The 15,177-nt window shown below is 49.3% G+C and overlaps 1 protein-coding gene across 1 annotated transcript in view; it reads right to left on the reverse strand.

Moving 5' to 3' along the window:
- myo10 (myosin X) overlaps nucleotides 1-15,177 on the reverse strand; it is a 366,827-nt gene that overhangs the window by 163,682 nt on the left and 187,968 nt on the right. The gene's annotated exons all lie outside the window — the stretch shown is intronic.

Below are 15,177 nucleotides of genomic sequence, written 5' to 3' on the forward strand. Positions count from 1 at the left end.
AAGTTTAATTGGGCTGGTTTAGCACAGGGCTAAATCGCTGGCTTTGAAAGCAGACCAAGGCAAGCCAGCAGCACGGTTCAATTCCCGTACCAGCCTCCCCGAACAGGCGTCGGAATGTGGCAACTAGGGGCTTTTCACAGTAACTTCATTTGAAGCCTACTTGTGACAATAAGTGATTTTCATTTTTCATTTCAACTGAATTGGTTAGGTAGAGAGACTAGACTAGACGTGAGTTTTGATGTCTTAGAGTGGAGTACAAAAATGAATGATCCCAAAGTGCACTCTACAAAAAGTGTCAATGAAAAAAGGTTAAGGATAGACATCGCCAAGTTCGAAGCAGATGTCGGACAGAGGGTACGTAGCAAACATTAAATGGGTTGACAGTAGCTATCAATTGTCAGACTGTCTTACAAAAAGAGGGGCTAGCTCACAGAAACTTTTGGATATTGTTAATGAATGTTTCTGTGACTGGTTTTTTTCTTCCAAAAATGAAAGAAAAAGGGGGGAAATTGCGTGTGTTTTTGAGTTTCTTGTAATTTTGTTTTCACCTAATTATTTTTTTTCTCCAAGGAAGGGTTAAGTCATGGGTTAAGAGACATTCCAATTAGTTGTCTCATTTATGTTAAGTATCCAATATTTGACACGGATATGTAAAGAGGCTTCAGGTGGCCTTTGTGTCAGGTGATGTGATGATAGAGTTTTGTGCAGAGTCTGTTAAAGTAAAATAAAGGTGTTTGTGGAAAAGGAGCAGAACCTTTGACTCTTTATACTACAGCAGGCCCGATGGGCCGAATGGCCTCCTTCTGCACTGTATGTTCTATGTATCTATGTAAACCTCCTCTGCAACCTCTCCAAAGCCTTCACATCCTTCTGGTAGTGTGGCGACCAGAAGTGTGCACAATATTCCAAGTGCGGCCTTACCAAGGTTCTATGCAACTGTAGCATGACTTGCCAATTTCTATGCCCCATCCAATGAAGGAAAGCATTCCATATGCTTTCTTGACTGCCCTGTCCACTTGTGTTGCCACTTTCAAAGACGTGTGGACCTGTACGGCCAGATCTGCCTGACTTTCTATATTCCGAAGAGTTTTGCCATTTACTGTATATTTCCCCTCCTATGTTATTTTTTAAAAAAAATATTTTTTATTCTCCTCCTTTTTCACATTTTCTCCCAGATTTACACCCACCAACAATAAACAATCATCAGTAATAAATATGTCAATCCCCATATCAATAACAACGATCCCATCCTCCCACCAAACCCCAAACATTAGCCCACATGTTCACACAAACAAATGACAAAAAGGAATCAGGGATCACCCATCGTCACCATTAACACACACAGCATCCCTCCCCCCAATCCTCCCACCCACCCGCCCCAACTAATGTTCGATGTTATCCAGTTCTTGAAAGTGCATAATTGAAATGCCCATGAATTGTAGAACCCCTCAATCCTTCCCCTCAGTTCAAACTTAACCTTCTCAAGAGTCAAGAATTCCAACAGGTCCCTCCGCCACGCCAGGGCACAGGCTGGAGAGGTTGCTCTCCAACCTATCAGGATCCGCCGTCAGGCGATCAACGAGGCGAAGGCTACAACATCTGCCTCTGCACCCGTTTCTAACCCTGGCTGGTCCGACACCCCGAATATGGCCTCCTGGGAGCCCGGGTCCAATTTCACGTGCAACACTTTAGAAATTACCCCCCCCCCCCCCCCCCACAACGTTCACACACATCTTCTACTCCTTCAAAGAATCGGCTCATCCTCGCCCTCATGAGGTGTGGTCTGTAAACCACCTTCAGCTGTATCAGCCCCAACCTCGCGCATGAGGTGGAGGCGTTCACTCTCCGGAGCACCTAACACCAGAACCCCTCCTCCATATCCTCTCCCAACTCTTCCTCCCACTTTGCTTTGATCCCTTCCAGTGGTGCCTTCTCCTCTTCCAAAATAGCTCCGTAAACCGTCGACACTACCCCCTTCTCCAGTCCCGCTGTCATCAGCACCTCCTCCAGCAATGTGGAAGCCGGCTCCACCGGGAAGCTCTGTATCTCCTGTAGCCACCTGAGTTGGCCACTTCCCAACTTAAAATGGAGAACCGCAAAGGCTGAAGGGTAATTCAGCCAACACAGGCAAAGACTAGCAAATACAGAAATCATGTATATTGGAACGTGCACTGAAACCAGCAGCCATCTGCATAGTAATGTAGCAGCCATCTACATAGTAATGTAGCAGCCATCTACATAGTAATGGGCGATTCCCAGGCACAATGGCAACAGTTAAGGTAAATAAAGCCAAGCCAGACTCCTCGGCGCCAGCAGGAGCCAAGACAAAGGAAGGCCAACGGACATTTAGGGACCACCTAGCGATCAGGGAACAACTCCAGTATTGGAGAAATCGATCCAAGTGATCGGAAAGTAGTCCAATCACTTGGAACCAGGTACGGGGTCCGCCCCGAAGGGCGGGAAGCCCCTGGGGACTATAAAGTAAAGCCCCCAAGTTCAAATCATCCTTATTTGGCAGGGTCACTTAGCAACTTGAACCAACCCTTGACAGTGACCTATCTTATTGCCTCCAAGCAAGTAAGTCTCAAGTCAACGCTTGCTACGAGATAGGCGCTCCGAGCTACCAGTCTATACCAGCTTTTGAATCCCGCAGACTCAGGACCTGAATGAAAGGCCATTTGTTCCCCTGACCTGGTGGGCCAGTCCGAAGCTAAGTATAGGCATGTTAGTTATAGAAATAGCCTAGAAAGCAGAGTTTATGCATGAGTAGTGATTTACTGTGTATAATAAATGTGTTTTGATTTGAATCTTACTAATTGGTGTGTTGAGTTATTGATCATTACTTGAACTTGAACCTCGTGGCGGTATCATAAGGATATCTGCCGACTCTAGAGCAAAGGTTATAAAACAGAGCCAATTGAACCAACCAAAAGTTAGAAACACTGCTTTCTGGCAAAATCTTGAACCTGCATGTATGTAAACATTTCCCCCTGCTCCAGCCCACACTTCGCTTCCAGCTCCTTCAATCCTGCAAACCGACCCCTAGAAACAAATTTTTTAGTGTCTTAATCCCCTTCTCCTCCCATTTCCGAGAATTTCCATCCCACTTCCCTGGCTCAAATCTGTGGTTCCCCCGAATCAGCATTTCCCTTGACCTTGTCCCCAACCCGAAGTGTTGGCGAAACTGCCTGCCCCCAACCCGAAGCGTTGGCGAAACTGCCTCCAAATTCTCAATGAAGCTATTATTACCAGACTCCCCGAGTACTTCCCCGGGGCTATCGGGTGCGGCGCTGTTGCTAGTGCTTTCAATCCTGACCCCCTGCACAAACTCTCCTCCATTCTGACCCACTGGGAATCAAACCTTCTGACCCAGCTCCGCACCTTCTCCACATTCGCCACCCAGTAGTAATACATCAGGTTCGGAAGACCCAAACCCCCTGCCTGCCTTCCCCTCTGTAGCAGCACCTTTCTAACTCTGGCCACCTTCCCTCCCCATATGAACGACGTAATTCTTCCCTCAATCTCTCTGAAAAAAGCCTTTGGCAGGAAAATCAGCAGGCATTGAAAAATAAACAGAAATTGCGGCAACACGTTCATTTTAACCGCCTGTACCTGACCCGCCAGTGACAGAGTGACATCCCACCTTGCCTTCACTCTCCCCACCAAATTAGAAATGTTGTACCTGCAGAGCCCACCGGCCCCCCCCCCCCCCCCACTCCCAGGCAACCTGCACCCCCAGGTACCTAAAGTTGTCCCTGCCCTACGGAATGACAGCCCCCCCCCCCACCCCTGCCCCCACACCCGGCCGAGACACCACAAATACTCACTCTTGTCTGGATTTAGTTTGTACCCAGAGAAAGACCCAAACACTCAAAGCAGCTCCAATATTCCCCCTATTGACACACTCGGTTCCGACACGTATAACAGCAAGTCATCGGCATTTAAGGACACCCTATACTCTATCCACCCCCGCACTATTCCTTTCCATACCCCTGAACTTCTTAATGCGATGGCCAATGGCTTAATCACGAGTGCAAACAGGAGGGGGGACATAGGACATCCCTGCCTAGACCCACGGTGGAGAGAAAAGTATCTCGAGCTGATGTTTGTGCGGACACTCGCCCTCGGCTCCTTACATAGAAGCTTTACCCAGTTCACAAATCTTGGTCCAATCCGAAACCACTCCAGAACTGCCATCAAGTACCCCGATTCTACCCGGTCAAACGCCTTCTCGACGTCCAATGCCACAACCACCTCTGTTTCCTTCCCCTCCGCCAGTGCCACAACAACGTTCAATACCCTTCTAACGTTTGAAAAGAGCTGCCTTCCTCTCACGAACCCCGTCTGATCTTCACCTATCACCTTCGGGGGGCACTCCTCCAGCCTACCCGCCAGTACCTTCGCCAATAATTTTGCGTCCACATTCAGAAGTGATGTGGGCCTATACGACCCACACTCTGTCGGGTCCTTATCTTTTTTTTAGCAACAGGGAAATCGATGCCTGCCCCAAAGTTTGTGGCAACACCCCCTTCCCTATCGCCTCTTCAAACATCCCCACCATCAGGGGTGCCAGCTTATCCTTGAATTTTTTATAATATTCCACCGGAAACCCATCCGGCCCTGCCACCTTCCCCGACTGCATCCTCCCAATCGCATCCTTTATTCTGCTCCACTATCGCTCCTTCTAATGTAGCCCTGTCCCCCTCCCCTAACCTTGGGTACTCCAACCCATCTGGAAAATCCTGCATCTCCCGGTCTCCCCCAGGCAGCTCTGACCTGTACAACCTCATAAAATTCCTCAAAGACCTTGTTAATCAGATCCGGGGCCACCACCAACTTCCCTACCCTGTCCCTCACCTGAACAATTTCCCTTGCCGCTGCCTCCCTCCGGAGCTGACCTGCTAACAGGCCGTGGCCTGCTCACGAACCCCGCCTTATCTCCATGTTCGTAAACTGCACCCCTTGCTCGTCTCAGTTGGCGCACTGCCTTCCTGGTGGACAGTCGGTCGAAACTCGCCTGTAGTTCCTTCCTCCTTTCCAGCTTCGCTGGGTCCCCATCTTCTGCATAACTCCTATCAACCTCCAACATCTCATCTATTACCCTCTCCCAGCCCAACCTCTCCTCTATGTCCACCCTCGCCTTAAACAAAATTACCTCACCCCTCACCACCGCCTTTAGAGTCTCCCAGACAACTGCCTTCGACACCTCACCCATACAGTTGAAACCTACATATTCCTCAATTTTCTTTTCAATTTTGTCACAGAACACTTGGTCCCCCAAAAGTCCCACATCTAATTTCCACCCCGGCTTCTGCACTACCCCCTTCTCCAGTACCATATCCACCCAATGCGGAGCATGATCTGACACTGCAAATGCCGAGTATTCCGACTCCCCCAGCCAGCAAAACCTTCCCCAGAACGAAAAAGTCGATCCGTGAGAATACCTTATGGACTGCTGAGAAAAACGAGTACTCCCGTTCTCTCAGGTGCAGAAACCTCCAAGGGTCCACCCCTCCCATTTCCACCATTAGCCCAGCCAATGCCTTCGCCCCCCCTGATGAGACCAGCGAGCGCGTCCGTGACCTGTCCTACCTTGGCTCCTGCACCAAGTTCCAGTCCCCCCCCCACTATCAGTTTGTGTGTGTCCATGTCGGGGATGGCCCCAAACACCTTCTTTGCAAATCCCACATCGTCCCAATTGGGACCGTATACACTTAACAGCGCAACTAACCTCCCCTCCAGCGCCCCTGTCACAATCACATATCTACCCCCCTGATCTGCCATCTTCTCCATCTGGAAGCGTACTCTTTTGCTGACCATTTCCGCTACCTCTCGAGCCCTTCCTCAAATCCAGAGTGAAACACCTGACTAACCCAGCCCTTTTAAGTCTCACCTGGTCCTTCACCCTCAAGTGAGTCTCCTGCAGCATTGCTACATCGGCTTTCAAACTTTTAAGATGCGCAAGCACCCTTGACTGGACCTCCTAACCCGCTCACGTTCCACGTGATTATCCTAACTGGGGGTCTCTCACCCCCCCCCCCACACTTCTTATCCACCATCATTGTACCACCGGGCCCTGCCCCATGAGCCTGACCCGCCCCTATCCATTATTAACACCGAACCCCTCCCCCCCTTTCAAAAACTTCCCCTACATTTCCTCTCGAAAAAACATCTCCCAGCATCAATCCCTGCCCCCCGCCTTGCTCGCCTCATAGGCCCATCAAAATCTACTAACCAGGCTCCAATGTCCGCAGCCCTCCTCTCACCTCCGTTCACTAGCCGACTTTAGTTAGCTAGCGCGGGTGGCGCCAAGGTATACCGTCCCCTCCCACCCAGTCCCAGAGAAAGAAAAAAGGCTTCGGCCTTAATGACCGTTGAGCTCGGTCCAGCTCGTACCGGGAGGGGTTCTCACCCTCCCCCATCAACTCCGCCAACTTCTTAGCGAAGTACTCTGTTGGCCTTGGGCCCTCTGTCCCTTCGGGCAAGCCCACAATTCTCAGATTGTGCCGCCTCGAGTGGTTTTCCAAGTCCTTGAGCTTTGCCCGGAGTCCTCTGTTGACCTCCACGCCCTCCGCAGCTCGTCCCCCATCGAGGTGAGCTGGTTGCTGTGCTGCGACACAGCCTCCTCCACTTCCTTCATCTTCTCACCCTGCTCTCTCACCTCGGCCGATGTCTTTGCCACAGCTACCCTCACCGGGGCGATTATCTCCTCCACCAATGACTTCAATGCAACCGCCATCTCCTTCCTCAAAGCCTCCATGTGCCCCCCAAACTGCTTTTCCAGCTCCACAGCCATCACCTCGGTCATCTTCTCCACCTTAAGTAGTGCAGCCCCACCATGCGGTCCGGCATCCGCCATCTTGTCAGCGGTTTTGCTGGTCATCTCATTCAATTGCGAACCCACGTTTCCTGCCTTCTTCAATACTGCTTTTCGCATTCTTTAACGACTTATTATTTTTCCTTTTTTTCCCCCCTTCTTTCCGTCCTTTTTTTTTTTTTTTTAAATAGAAAAACCAAAAAATTCTTCCTTCAAAAAAAGAAAAAAAACTTTCACAACGTTTCTTTAAAACTTCTTTCTCTTCTTTTTCGTATTCCTCAAGAATTCCAATGGGGCCGGACTTCAGTCTTCTTACAACATTCTAGGCAGGAGCCACTCGATGTGGGACATCTCACCTACATCGAGCCCTGGCTTCGGGCCTGCCACCTCGACCTCCGTTTGTCTCCGCCCCTGCTACTCCGACCTCCGCGCGGACTGGGCCCGACGCCTCGGCCCCAACCGCCCGACACCCATGCGGGGTTCCTCGCCGGTTTTCAAACTGGCCCCGCTTGACGCCCGGGACGGCCCCAAAGGCCGACAATAATCGGGGGGGGAAGAGAGCGAGGAATCAGGGAAACCCCCGAAAGCGCCGCAAATGGTGGCCATTGGTGGGAGCTCCTCTCGATGCGGCCGACCCGCTCGCAAACGCCACCGGAAGTCCTCCCCTCCTATGTTAGACATACCAAAATGCATTACCTCACATTTACATACATAGATTACATAGAACATACAGTGCAGAAGGAGGCCATTCGGCCCATCGAGTCTGCACCGACCCACATTAATCCCTCACTTCCACCTTATCCCCGCAACCCAATAACCCCTCTCAACCCTTATGGACACTACGGGTAATTTAGCATGGCCAATCCACCTAACCTGCACGTCTTTGGACTGTGGGAGGAAACCGGAGCACCCGGAGGAAACCCACGCGGACACTGGGAGAACGTGCAAACTCCGCACAGACAGTGACCCAGCGGGGAATCGAACCTGGGACCCTGGCGCTGTGAAGCCACAGTGCTAATCACTTGTGCTACCGTGCTGCCCACATCATTTGCCTGGATTAAACTCCATTTGCCATTTCTCTGTCCCAAGTCTCCAACCTATCTATATCCTCTGACAATCTTCAACACTATTTGCCACTCCATCAACCTTGGTGTCATCCGCGAACTTACTAACCAGACCAGCTACATTTTCCTCCAAATCGTTTATGTATACCACAAACAACAGAGGCTCCAACACAGATCCCTGTGGAACACCACTAGTCAAAACCTTCCCATCTACTGCTACCCTTTGCCATCTGTGACCGAGCCAGTTCTGTATCCATCTTACCACCTCACCTCTGATCCCGTGTGACTTCACCTTTTGTACCAGACTGCCATGAGGCACCTTGTCAAAGGCTTTACTGAAGTCCATGTAAACAACATCCAACCTCATCAATCATCTTTGTCACCTCCTCAAAAAATTTGATCAAGTTAGTGAGGCACGACCTCCCCTTCACAAAACCATGCTGTCTATCGATAATGAGTCCATTTGTTTCCAAATGGGTATAAATCCTGTCCCTGAGAATTCCCTCCAATAATTCACCTACTACCGACGTGAAGTTCACCATCCTATGGTTTCCTGGATTATCCCTGCTACTTTCTTAAACAGCGGTACCACATTCGCTATTCTCCAGTCCTCTGGGACCTGACCTGTAGCCAATGAGGATATAAAGATGTCAGTCAAGGCCCCAGCAATTTCATCCCTTGTTTCCCTCAGTATTCTGAGGTAAATCCCATCCGGCCCAGGAGACATATCTACCTTAATATCTTTTAAAAGACCCAATACCTCCTCCTTTTTGATGTCAACATGTCCCAGACTACCACACACCCCACCTAAGAATCATCTTCCACCAAGTCCTTGGGCTGAATTCTCCGATTCTGGGGCTATGTCCCCACGCCGTCTTGCGCGCCCTGGACCACCTCCCGACAATGCCCCCAGCCCCAAATAATGTCCCCCACTGCCCACAGATCGGCCCTCCCCCGACTGTGGCGGTGCTCGACTGAGTCCAAAGCCACCACGCCTAGTCCCCAACAGGTGAGACCATGAGAGGCCCACGCCGTTGGGAACTCGGCTGGTCGGGGACGGAGCATCGGGGGGGGGGGGGCGGGCCTCAGGCAATGTCCCGAGGCCGTCGATACGTGGCGCGGCGTACTCTCCGAATACGCCGCTTTGAAAGGGGCGGAGCATCGCGAAAGCATCGGCGCCCAATATTCTTTCATAAACTTGGATTCTCCACCCGTTTGCCGAACGTGATTTCCGCATCAAAGGATTGCAACGGGATCTTGATCAATTAGGCCAGTGGGCCGACGAATGGCAGATGGAGTTTAATTTAGATAAATGTGAGGTGATGCATTTTGGCAGATCGAATCAGGCCAGGACCTACTCAGTTAATGGTATGGCGTTGGGGAGAGTTATAGAACAAAGAGATCTAGGAGTACAGGTTCATAGCTCCTTGAAGGTGGAGTCGCAGGTGGACAGGGTGGTGAAGAAGGCATTCGGCATGCTTGGTTTCATTGGTCAGAACATTGAATATAGGAGTTGGGACGTCTTGTTGAAGTTGTACAAGACATTGGTACGGCCACACTTGGAATACTGTGTGCAGTTCTGGTCACCCTATTATAGAAAGGATATTATTAAACTAGAAAGAGTGCAGAAAAGATTTACTAGGATGTTGCCGGGACTTGATGGTTTGAGTTATAAGGAGAGGCTGGATAGACTGGGACTTTTTTCCCTGGAGCGTAGGAGGCTTAGGGGTGATCTTATAGAGGTCTATAAAATAATGAGGGGCATAGATAAGGTAGATAGTCAACATCTTTTCCCAAAGGTAGGGGAGTCTAAAACTAGAGGGCATAGGTTTAAGGTAAGAGGGGAGAGATTCAGAAGGGCCCAGAGGGGCAATTTCTTCACTCAGAGGGTAGTGAGTGTCTGGAATGGGCTGCCAGAGGTAGTAGTAGAAGCGGGTACAATTGTGTCTTTCAAAAAGCATTTAGATGGTTACATGGGTAAGATGGGTATAGAGGGTTATGGGCCAAGTGCGGGCAACTGGGACTAGCTTAATGGTAAAAAACTGGGCGGCATGGACTGGTTGGGCCGAAGGGCCTGTTTCCATGCTGTAAACTTCTATGATTCTTCTATGATTCTAAAGACCGGAGAAACCAGCCCCTTTTCTTTGGTGAATACTGATGCAAAGTATTCATTTAGTACCTCACCCATTTCCTCCGGCTCAACACATAGATTCTCCCCACTGTCCCTCTCCCCACTGTCCTTAAGTGGTCCAATCCTTTTCCTGGCCACCCTATTGCTTTTTACATTTGAATAAAAAGCTTTGGGATTCATCTTAATCCTCCTTGCCAAGGACTTTTCATGACCCCCCCTAGTCCTCCTAATTTCCCGCCTAAATACCTTCCTACTTTCTTTATACTCAAGGGTTTTGACTATTCCCACCCTTCTAGACCGTACAACAGCCACAATTTGATGAGGTTCACAATATCCCTCGTTATCCAAGGCTCCCTAAACCTTTCATACTTATCCTTCGTTCTCGCAGGAACGTGACTTTCCTGAATCCGAATCAACTTGAAAGACTCCCACATGTCTGATGTTGAGTTATCCTCCAACAGCCACACCCAATCCAAATTCTTCAATTGCTGTCTAATGTTATCGTAATTTGCCTTTCCTCAGTTTAGCACCTTATCACGAGGATTACCCTCATCCCTGTCCAGAAGAACCCTAAAACTTACGGAATTATGGTCACTACTCCCAAAATGTTCCCCTACTGAAACCTCAGCCACCTGTCCAGGCTCATTCCCCAATACCAGATCCAGTACTGCCCCTTCCCCAGTTAGACTATCTACATATTGCATCAAGAAGCTTTCCTGATACGCCTTATAAACTTTGCCCCATCCAAGCCCCCAGCACTACGTGAGTCCCAGTCAATATTGGGGAAGTTAAAATCCCCTACCACAACAACCTGTTACTTTTGCACCTATCCAAAATCTGTCTATCTGCTCGTCTATCTCTCGCTGGCAGTTGGGGGGCCTGTAATAAACCCCCAATATTGTGATTGCCCCCTTCCTGTTCCTGAGCTCTACCCAGATTGCCTCATTGGCAATCAGATTGTATGAGCCCTCCGATGTGTCCTCCCGCAGTACGGCTATAATATTTTCCTTAAAGTAATGCTACTCCCCCACCCCTTTTACATCCCCCTCTATCTCTCCTTTTTAAAAAAAAATGTTTATTCGGATTTTCCAACAAAATTTTAACAAACCCCCCCCCCCCCCGTAACAAAAAGAAAAAAGAACACAAACAACAACAATCGAAAATAATTCAAAACTTATACATTGGGTTTCCCCCGTATATAGCAACCCCCCAAATGACATTCAAAGGTACCCTTGGGGAAGCCCCCCCCCACCCACCCAAATACCCCCCTCGAAAGAGACCCCCCCTCCCCACCCTTGGGTTGCTGCTGCTGCTGATCTCCTCCTAACGCTCCGCAAGATAGTCTAGGAACGGTTGCCACCACCTGAAGAACCCCTGCACAGACCCTCTCAAGGCAAACTTTATCCTCTCCAGCTTAATGAACCCTGCCATGTCGCTTATCCAGGCTTCCACACTGGGGGGGCTTCGCGTCCTTCCATAATAGCAAGATCCTCCGCCAGGCTACCAGGGACGCAAAGGCCAGGATACCGGCCTCTTTCGCCTCCTGCACTCCCGGCTCATCCGTTACCCCAAATAGTGCCAACCCCCAGCTCAGCTTGACCTGGACTTTCACCACCTTGGACATAGTCCTCGCGAAACCCCTCCAGAACCCATCCAGTGCCGGGCACGGCCAGAACATGTGGACGTGATTCGCCGGGCTTCCCGAGCATCTCTCACACCTGTCCTCCATCCCAAAGAACCTACTCAACCTCGCCCCTGTCATATGCGCTCTATGAATAACCTTAAATTGTATTAAGCTGAGCCTGGCGCAAGAGGAAGAGGAGTTAACCTTACTCAGGGCATCAGCCCACAGACCCTCATCTATCTCCTCCCCAAGCTCCTCCTCCTATTTGCCCTTTAACTCCTCTACCGAGGCCTCCTCCTCTTCTTTCATCTTTTGATAGATCGCCGAAACTTTGCCTTCTCCGACCTATACACACAAAATCACCCTGTCCTGAATCCCCTGTGCCGGGAGCAATGGGAATTCCCTCACCTGCCGCCTCGCAAACGCCCTCACTTGCATATACCTGAACGCATTTCCCGGGGGTAACCCAAACTTCTCCTCCAGCGCCCCTAGGCTCGCAAACATCCCATCTATAAACAGGTCCCCCATTCTTCTATTCCCTGCCCGATGCCAGCTCCGAAACTCCCCATCCATCCTTCCCGGGACGAACCGATGGTTCTCCTGAATCGGGGACCACACCGAGGCTCCCACCTCGCCCCTATGCCGTCTCCACTGCCCCAGATCTTCAACGTTGCCGCCACCATCGGACTCGTGGTGTACATTGTCGGCGGAAGCGGCAGCGGTGCCGTCACCAGCGCTCTCAGGCTCGTGCCCCTGCAGGACGCCATCTCCAACCTCTTCCACGCCGCCCCCTCTCCCTCTATTACCCACTTACGGATCATCACCACGTTAGCTGCCCAATAGTAGCCGCACAGATTCGGCAGCGCCAGCCTTCCCTGTCCCTGCTACGCTCCAGAAACACCCTCTTTACCCTCGGGGTCTTATTTGCCCACACGAAACCCATGATGCTCCTACCTACCCATTTAAAAAAGGCCTTGGTAATCATAATGGGAAGGCACTGGAACACAAAGGGAAACCTCGGGAGGACCATCATTTTAACCGACTGTACACTGCCCACTAGCGAGAGTGGCAGCACATCCCATCTTTTGAAATCCTCCACCATCTGCTCCACCCCCTCTATCTCTCCTGAAGCATCTATATCCTTCAACGTTCAGCTACCAATCCCGACCTTCCTTGAACCACGTTTATGTGATAGCCACAACATCATAGTTCCAAGTACTAATCAGTGCTCTAAGTTCATCAGCCTTACCTAATATACATCTGGCATTGAAACAAATGCAATTCAGACAATTGCCCTTGAGCAGACAGGGTGATGTTGTTCTCTTATTTTTGTTCTCTATTTCCCCTTCAGTTGTTACACCTTCTAAGCTCACATTTTGGTTCCCGCTCCCCTGCCATACTAGTTTAAATTCTCCCGAGTGACTCGAGCAAACCTCCCAGCCAGGATATTGGTGCCCCTCCAGTTTAGATGCAACCCGTCCATCTTGTACAGGTCACACCTACCCTGAAAGAGATCCCAATGGTCCAGAAATCTGAAACCATCCCTCCTACACCACCAGTAGTTTAACTGCACTATCCTCCTATTTCTAGCCTCACTGCCACGTGGCACAGGGAGTAATTCTGAGAATACAACCCTAGAGGTCCTGCTTTTTAGCTTACAGCCTAACTCCCTGAACTCCTTCTGCAGGATCTCATCACTCTTCCTGCCTATGTCGTTAGTACCTTCAGAGACATCCTTGACGCTGGCACAAGGGAGGCAACATGCCATCCTGGAGTCTCTTTTACGTCCACAGAAGCGCCTATCTGTGCCCTTACTATAGAGTCCCCTGTAACTATCGCTCTCTTGCACTTTGCCTTCCCTAGCTGAGCAACAAGAGCCAGTTGTAGTGCCACTGTTCTGGCTTCTGTTTTTTTCCCCTGCTGAGCTCTCCCCCACAACAGTATCCAAGATGGTATATGGAGGGGACAGCCACAGAGGATTTCTGCACTGACTGCCTGCCCCTTTTAGTGGCCACTCATCTATCTGCCTGCTCTTTGGGTGTGACTCTAAAACCCCTGCCTATGACGCTCTCCGCCGCCTGCATGTTTCTAAATGCATCCAACTGCCTCTCCAACCGATCCATGTAGTCTGTGAGGAGCTGCAATTGGGTGGACTTCTTGCAGATGTAGTTGTCCAGAAAGCCTGCGGCGTCACAGATGTCCCACACCTGACAATTGAAGCATTGCATCGCACTAAACTCCATTTCTAACTCTAATTAATTAATTAATTGTTGACTAACCAGTTATTTATAACTAGTAATTTAACACAGATTCACATTTAACACAGACACAGATTCAAATTTAGCAGATTCCCTCTTAGCCAAGGATGGTAAGAGGAGTGAAGTCAATTAGGAAGCAAAACGGGGATTGACAGAAGGCGGCATGGGGAATAGTTGAGGTACCAAATAAATAGCCTCTAAAAAGCCTCTGTCTTTACCAAGGAAGAATATGTTGCTCAGGTCACAGTGCAAGCGGATGTAGTTCAGGCATTTGATTTCCTTAAAATTGATACGGAAGAGGTATTGGATCGTTCTACTGTACTTAAATTTGTTAAGACACCAGCATCGGATGAGATGCACCCAAGAATACTCTGGGAAGTGAGGACAGAAATTGAGGAATTGGCCATAATTCTCCAATCCTCCTTGGATAGAGAGATAGTGCCAGAGGTTTGGAGAACTGTAAATGTTGCACCCTTGTTCTCAAAAGGGTTTCAAGATAATCCCAGCGACTACAGTCTAACCTTGGTGGTGGAAACTTTTAGAAATGTTGATTTAAGACAAAATTAATAGTCACTTGGCCAAATGCAGGTTAATTAAGGAAAGCCAGCATGGATTTGTTAAGGGAAGGTTGTGTTTAACTCTGTTGTGTGGGTTTATGATGAGGCATCAGAGATTGATGAGGGTAGTGGTACTAAATGTATTGTACATGGACTTCCAAAAAGCATTTGATAAGTGTCGCACAACAGATTTGTCAGCAAAGTTGCAACTCATGGAATAAAGGGCACAGTAGTAACATGGAGATAAAATTGGCCGAGTGACAGGAAATAACAGAGAATAGTGTTAAACTTGAAAGGACATAAGATGGGTTGGCGAACTGGGCAGGCAAGCGGCAGCTGAAATTTAATTCTGCCAAGTGTGATTTGATTCATTTTGGGAAAAAGAAAATGGAGAGACAATGAAAAATAAAGGGTACAGTTCTAAAGGGGGTGCCGGCCTGTGCACAAATCATTGAAGGTTGCCGGGTAGTTGAGAGAACAATTCACAAAGTGTATAGAAAGTGGAATTTATGATAATCCTGTATAAAACGTTGGTTCAGCCTCAACTGAAGTATTCTGGACACCACACTTTAGGAAGGACAAGAAGGTATCAGAGAAGTGACAGAAAAGATTCATGAGAATGTTCCCAAGATAAGGAACTTCAGTTACGTAGAAAGATTGGAGACGTTCGCACCATTGGCCTTGGAGAAGGGACGGTTGAGAAGTGATTTGATAAAGATATTCAAA

This window comes from Scyliorhinus torazame, chromosome 6, assembly GCF_047496885.1.
Source record: "Scyliorhinus torazame isolate Kashiwa2021f chromosome 6, sScyTor2.1, whole genome shotgun sequence".
Lineage (NCBI taxonomy): Eukaryota > Metazoa > Chordata > Chondrichthyes > Carcharhiniformes > Scyliorhinidae > Scyliorhinus > Scyliorhinus torazame.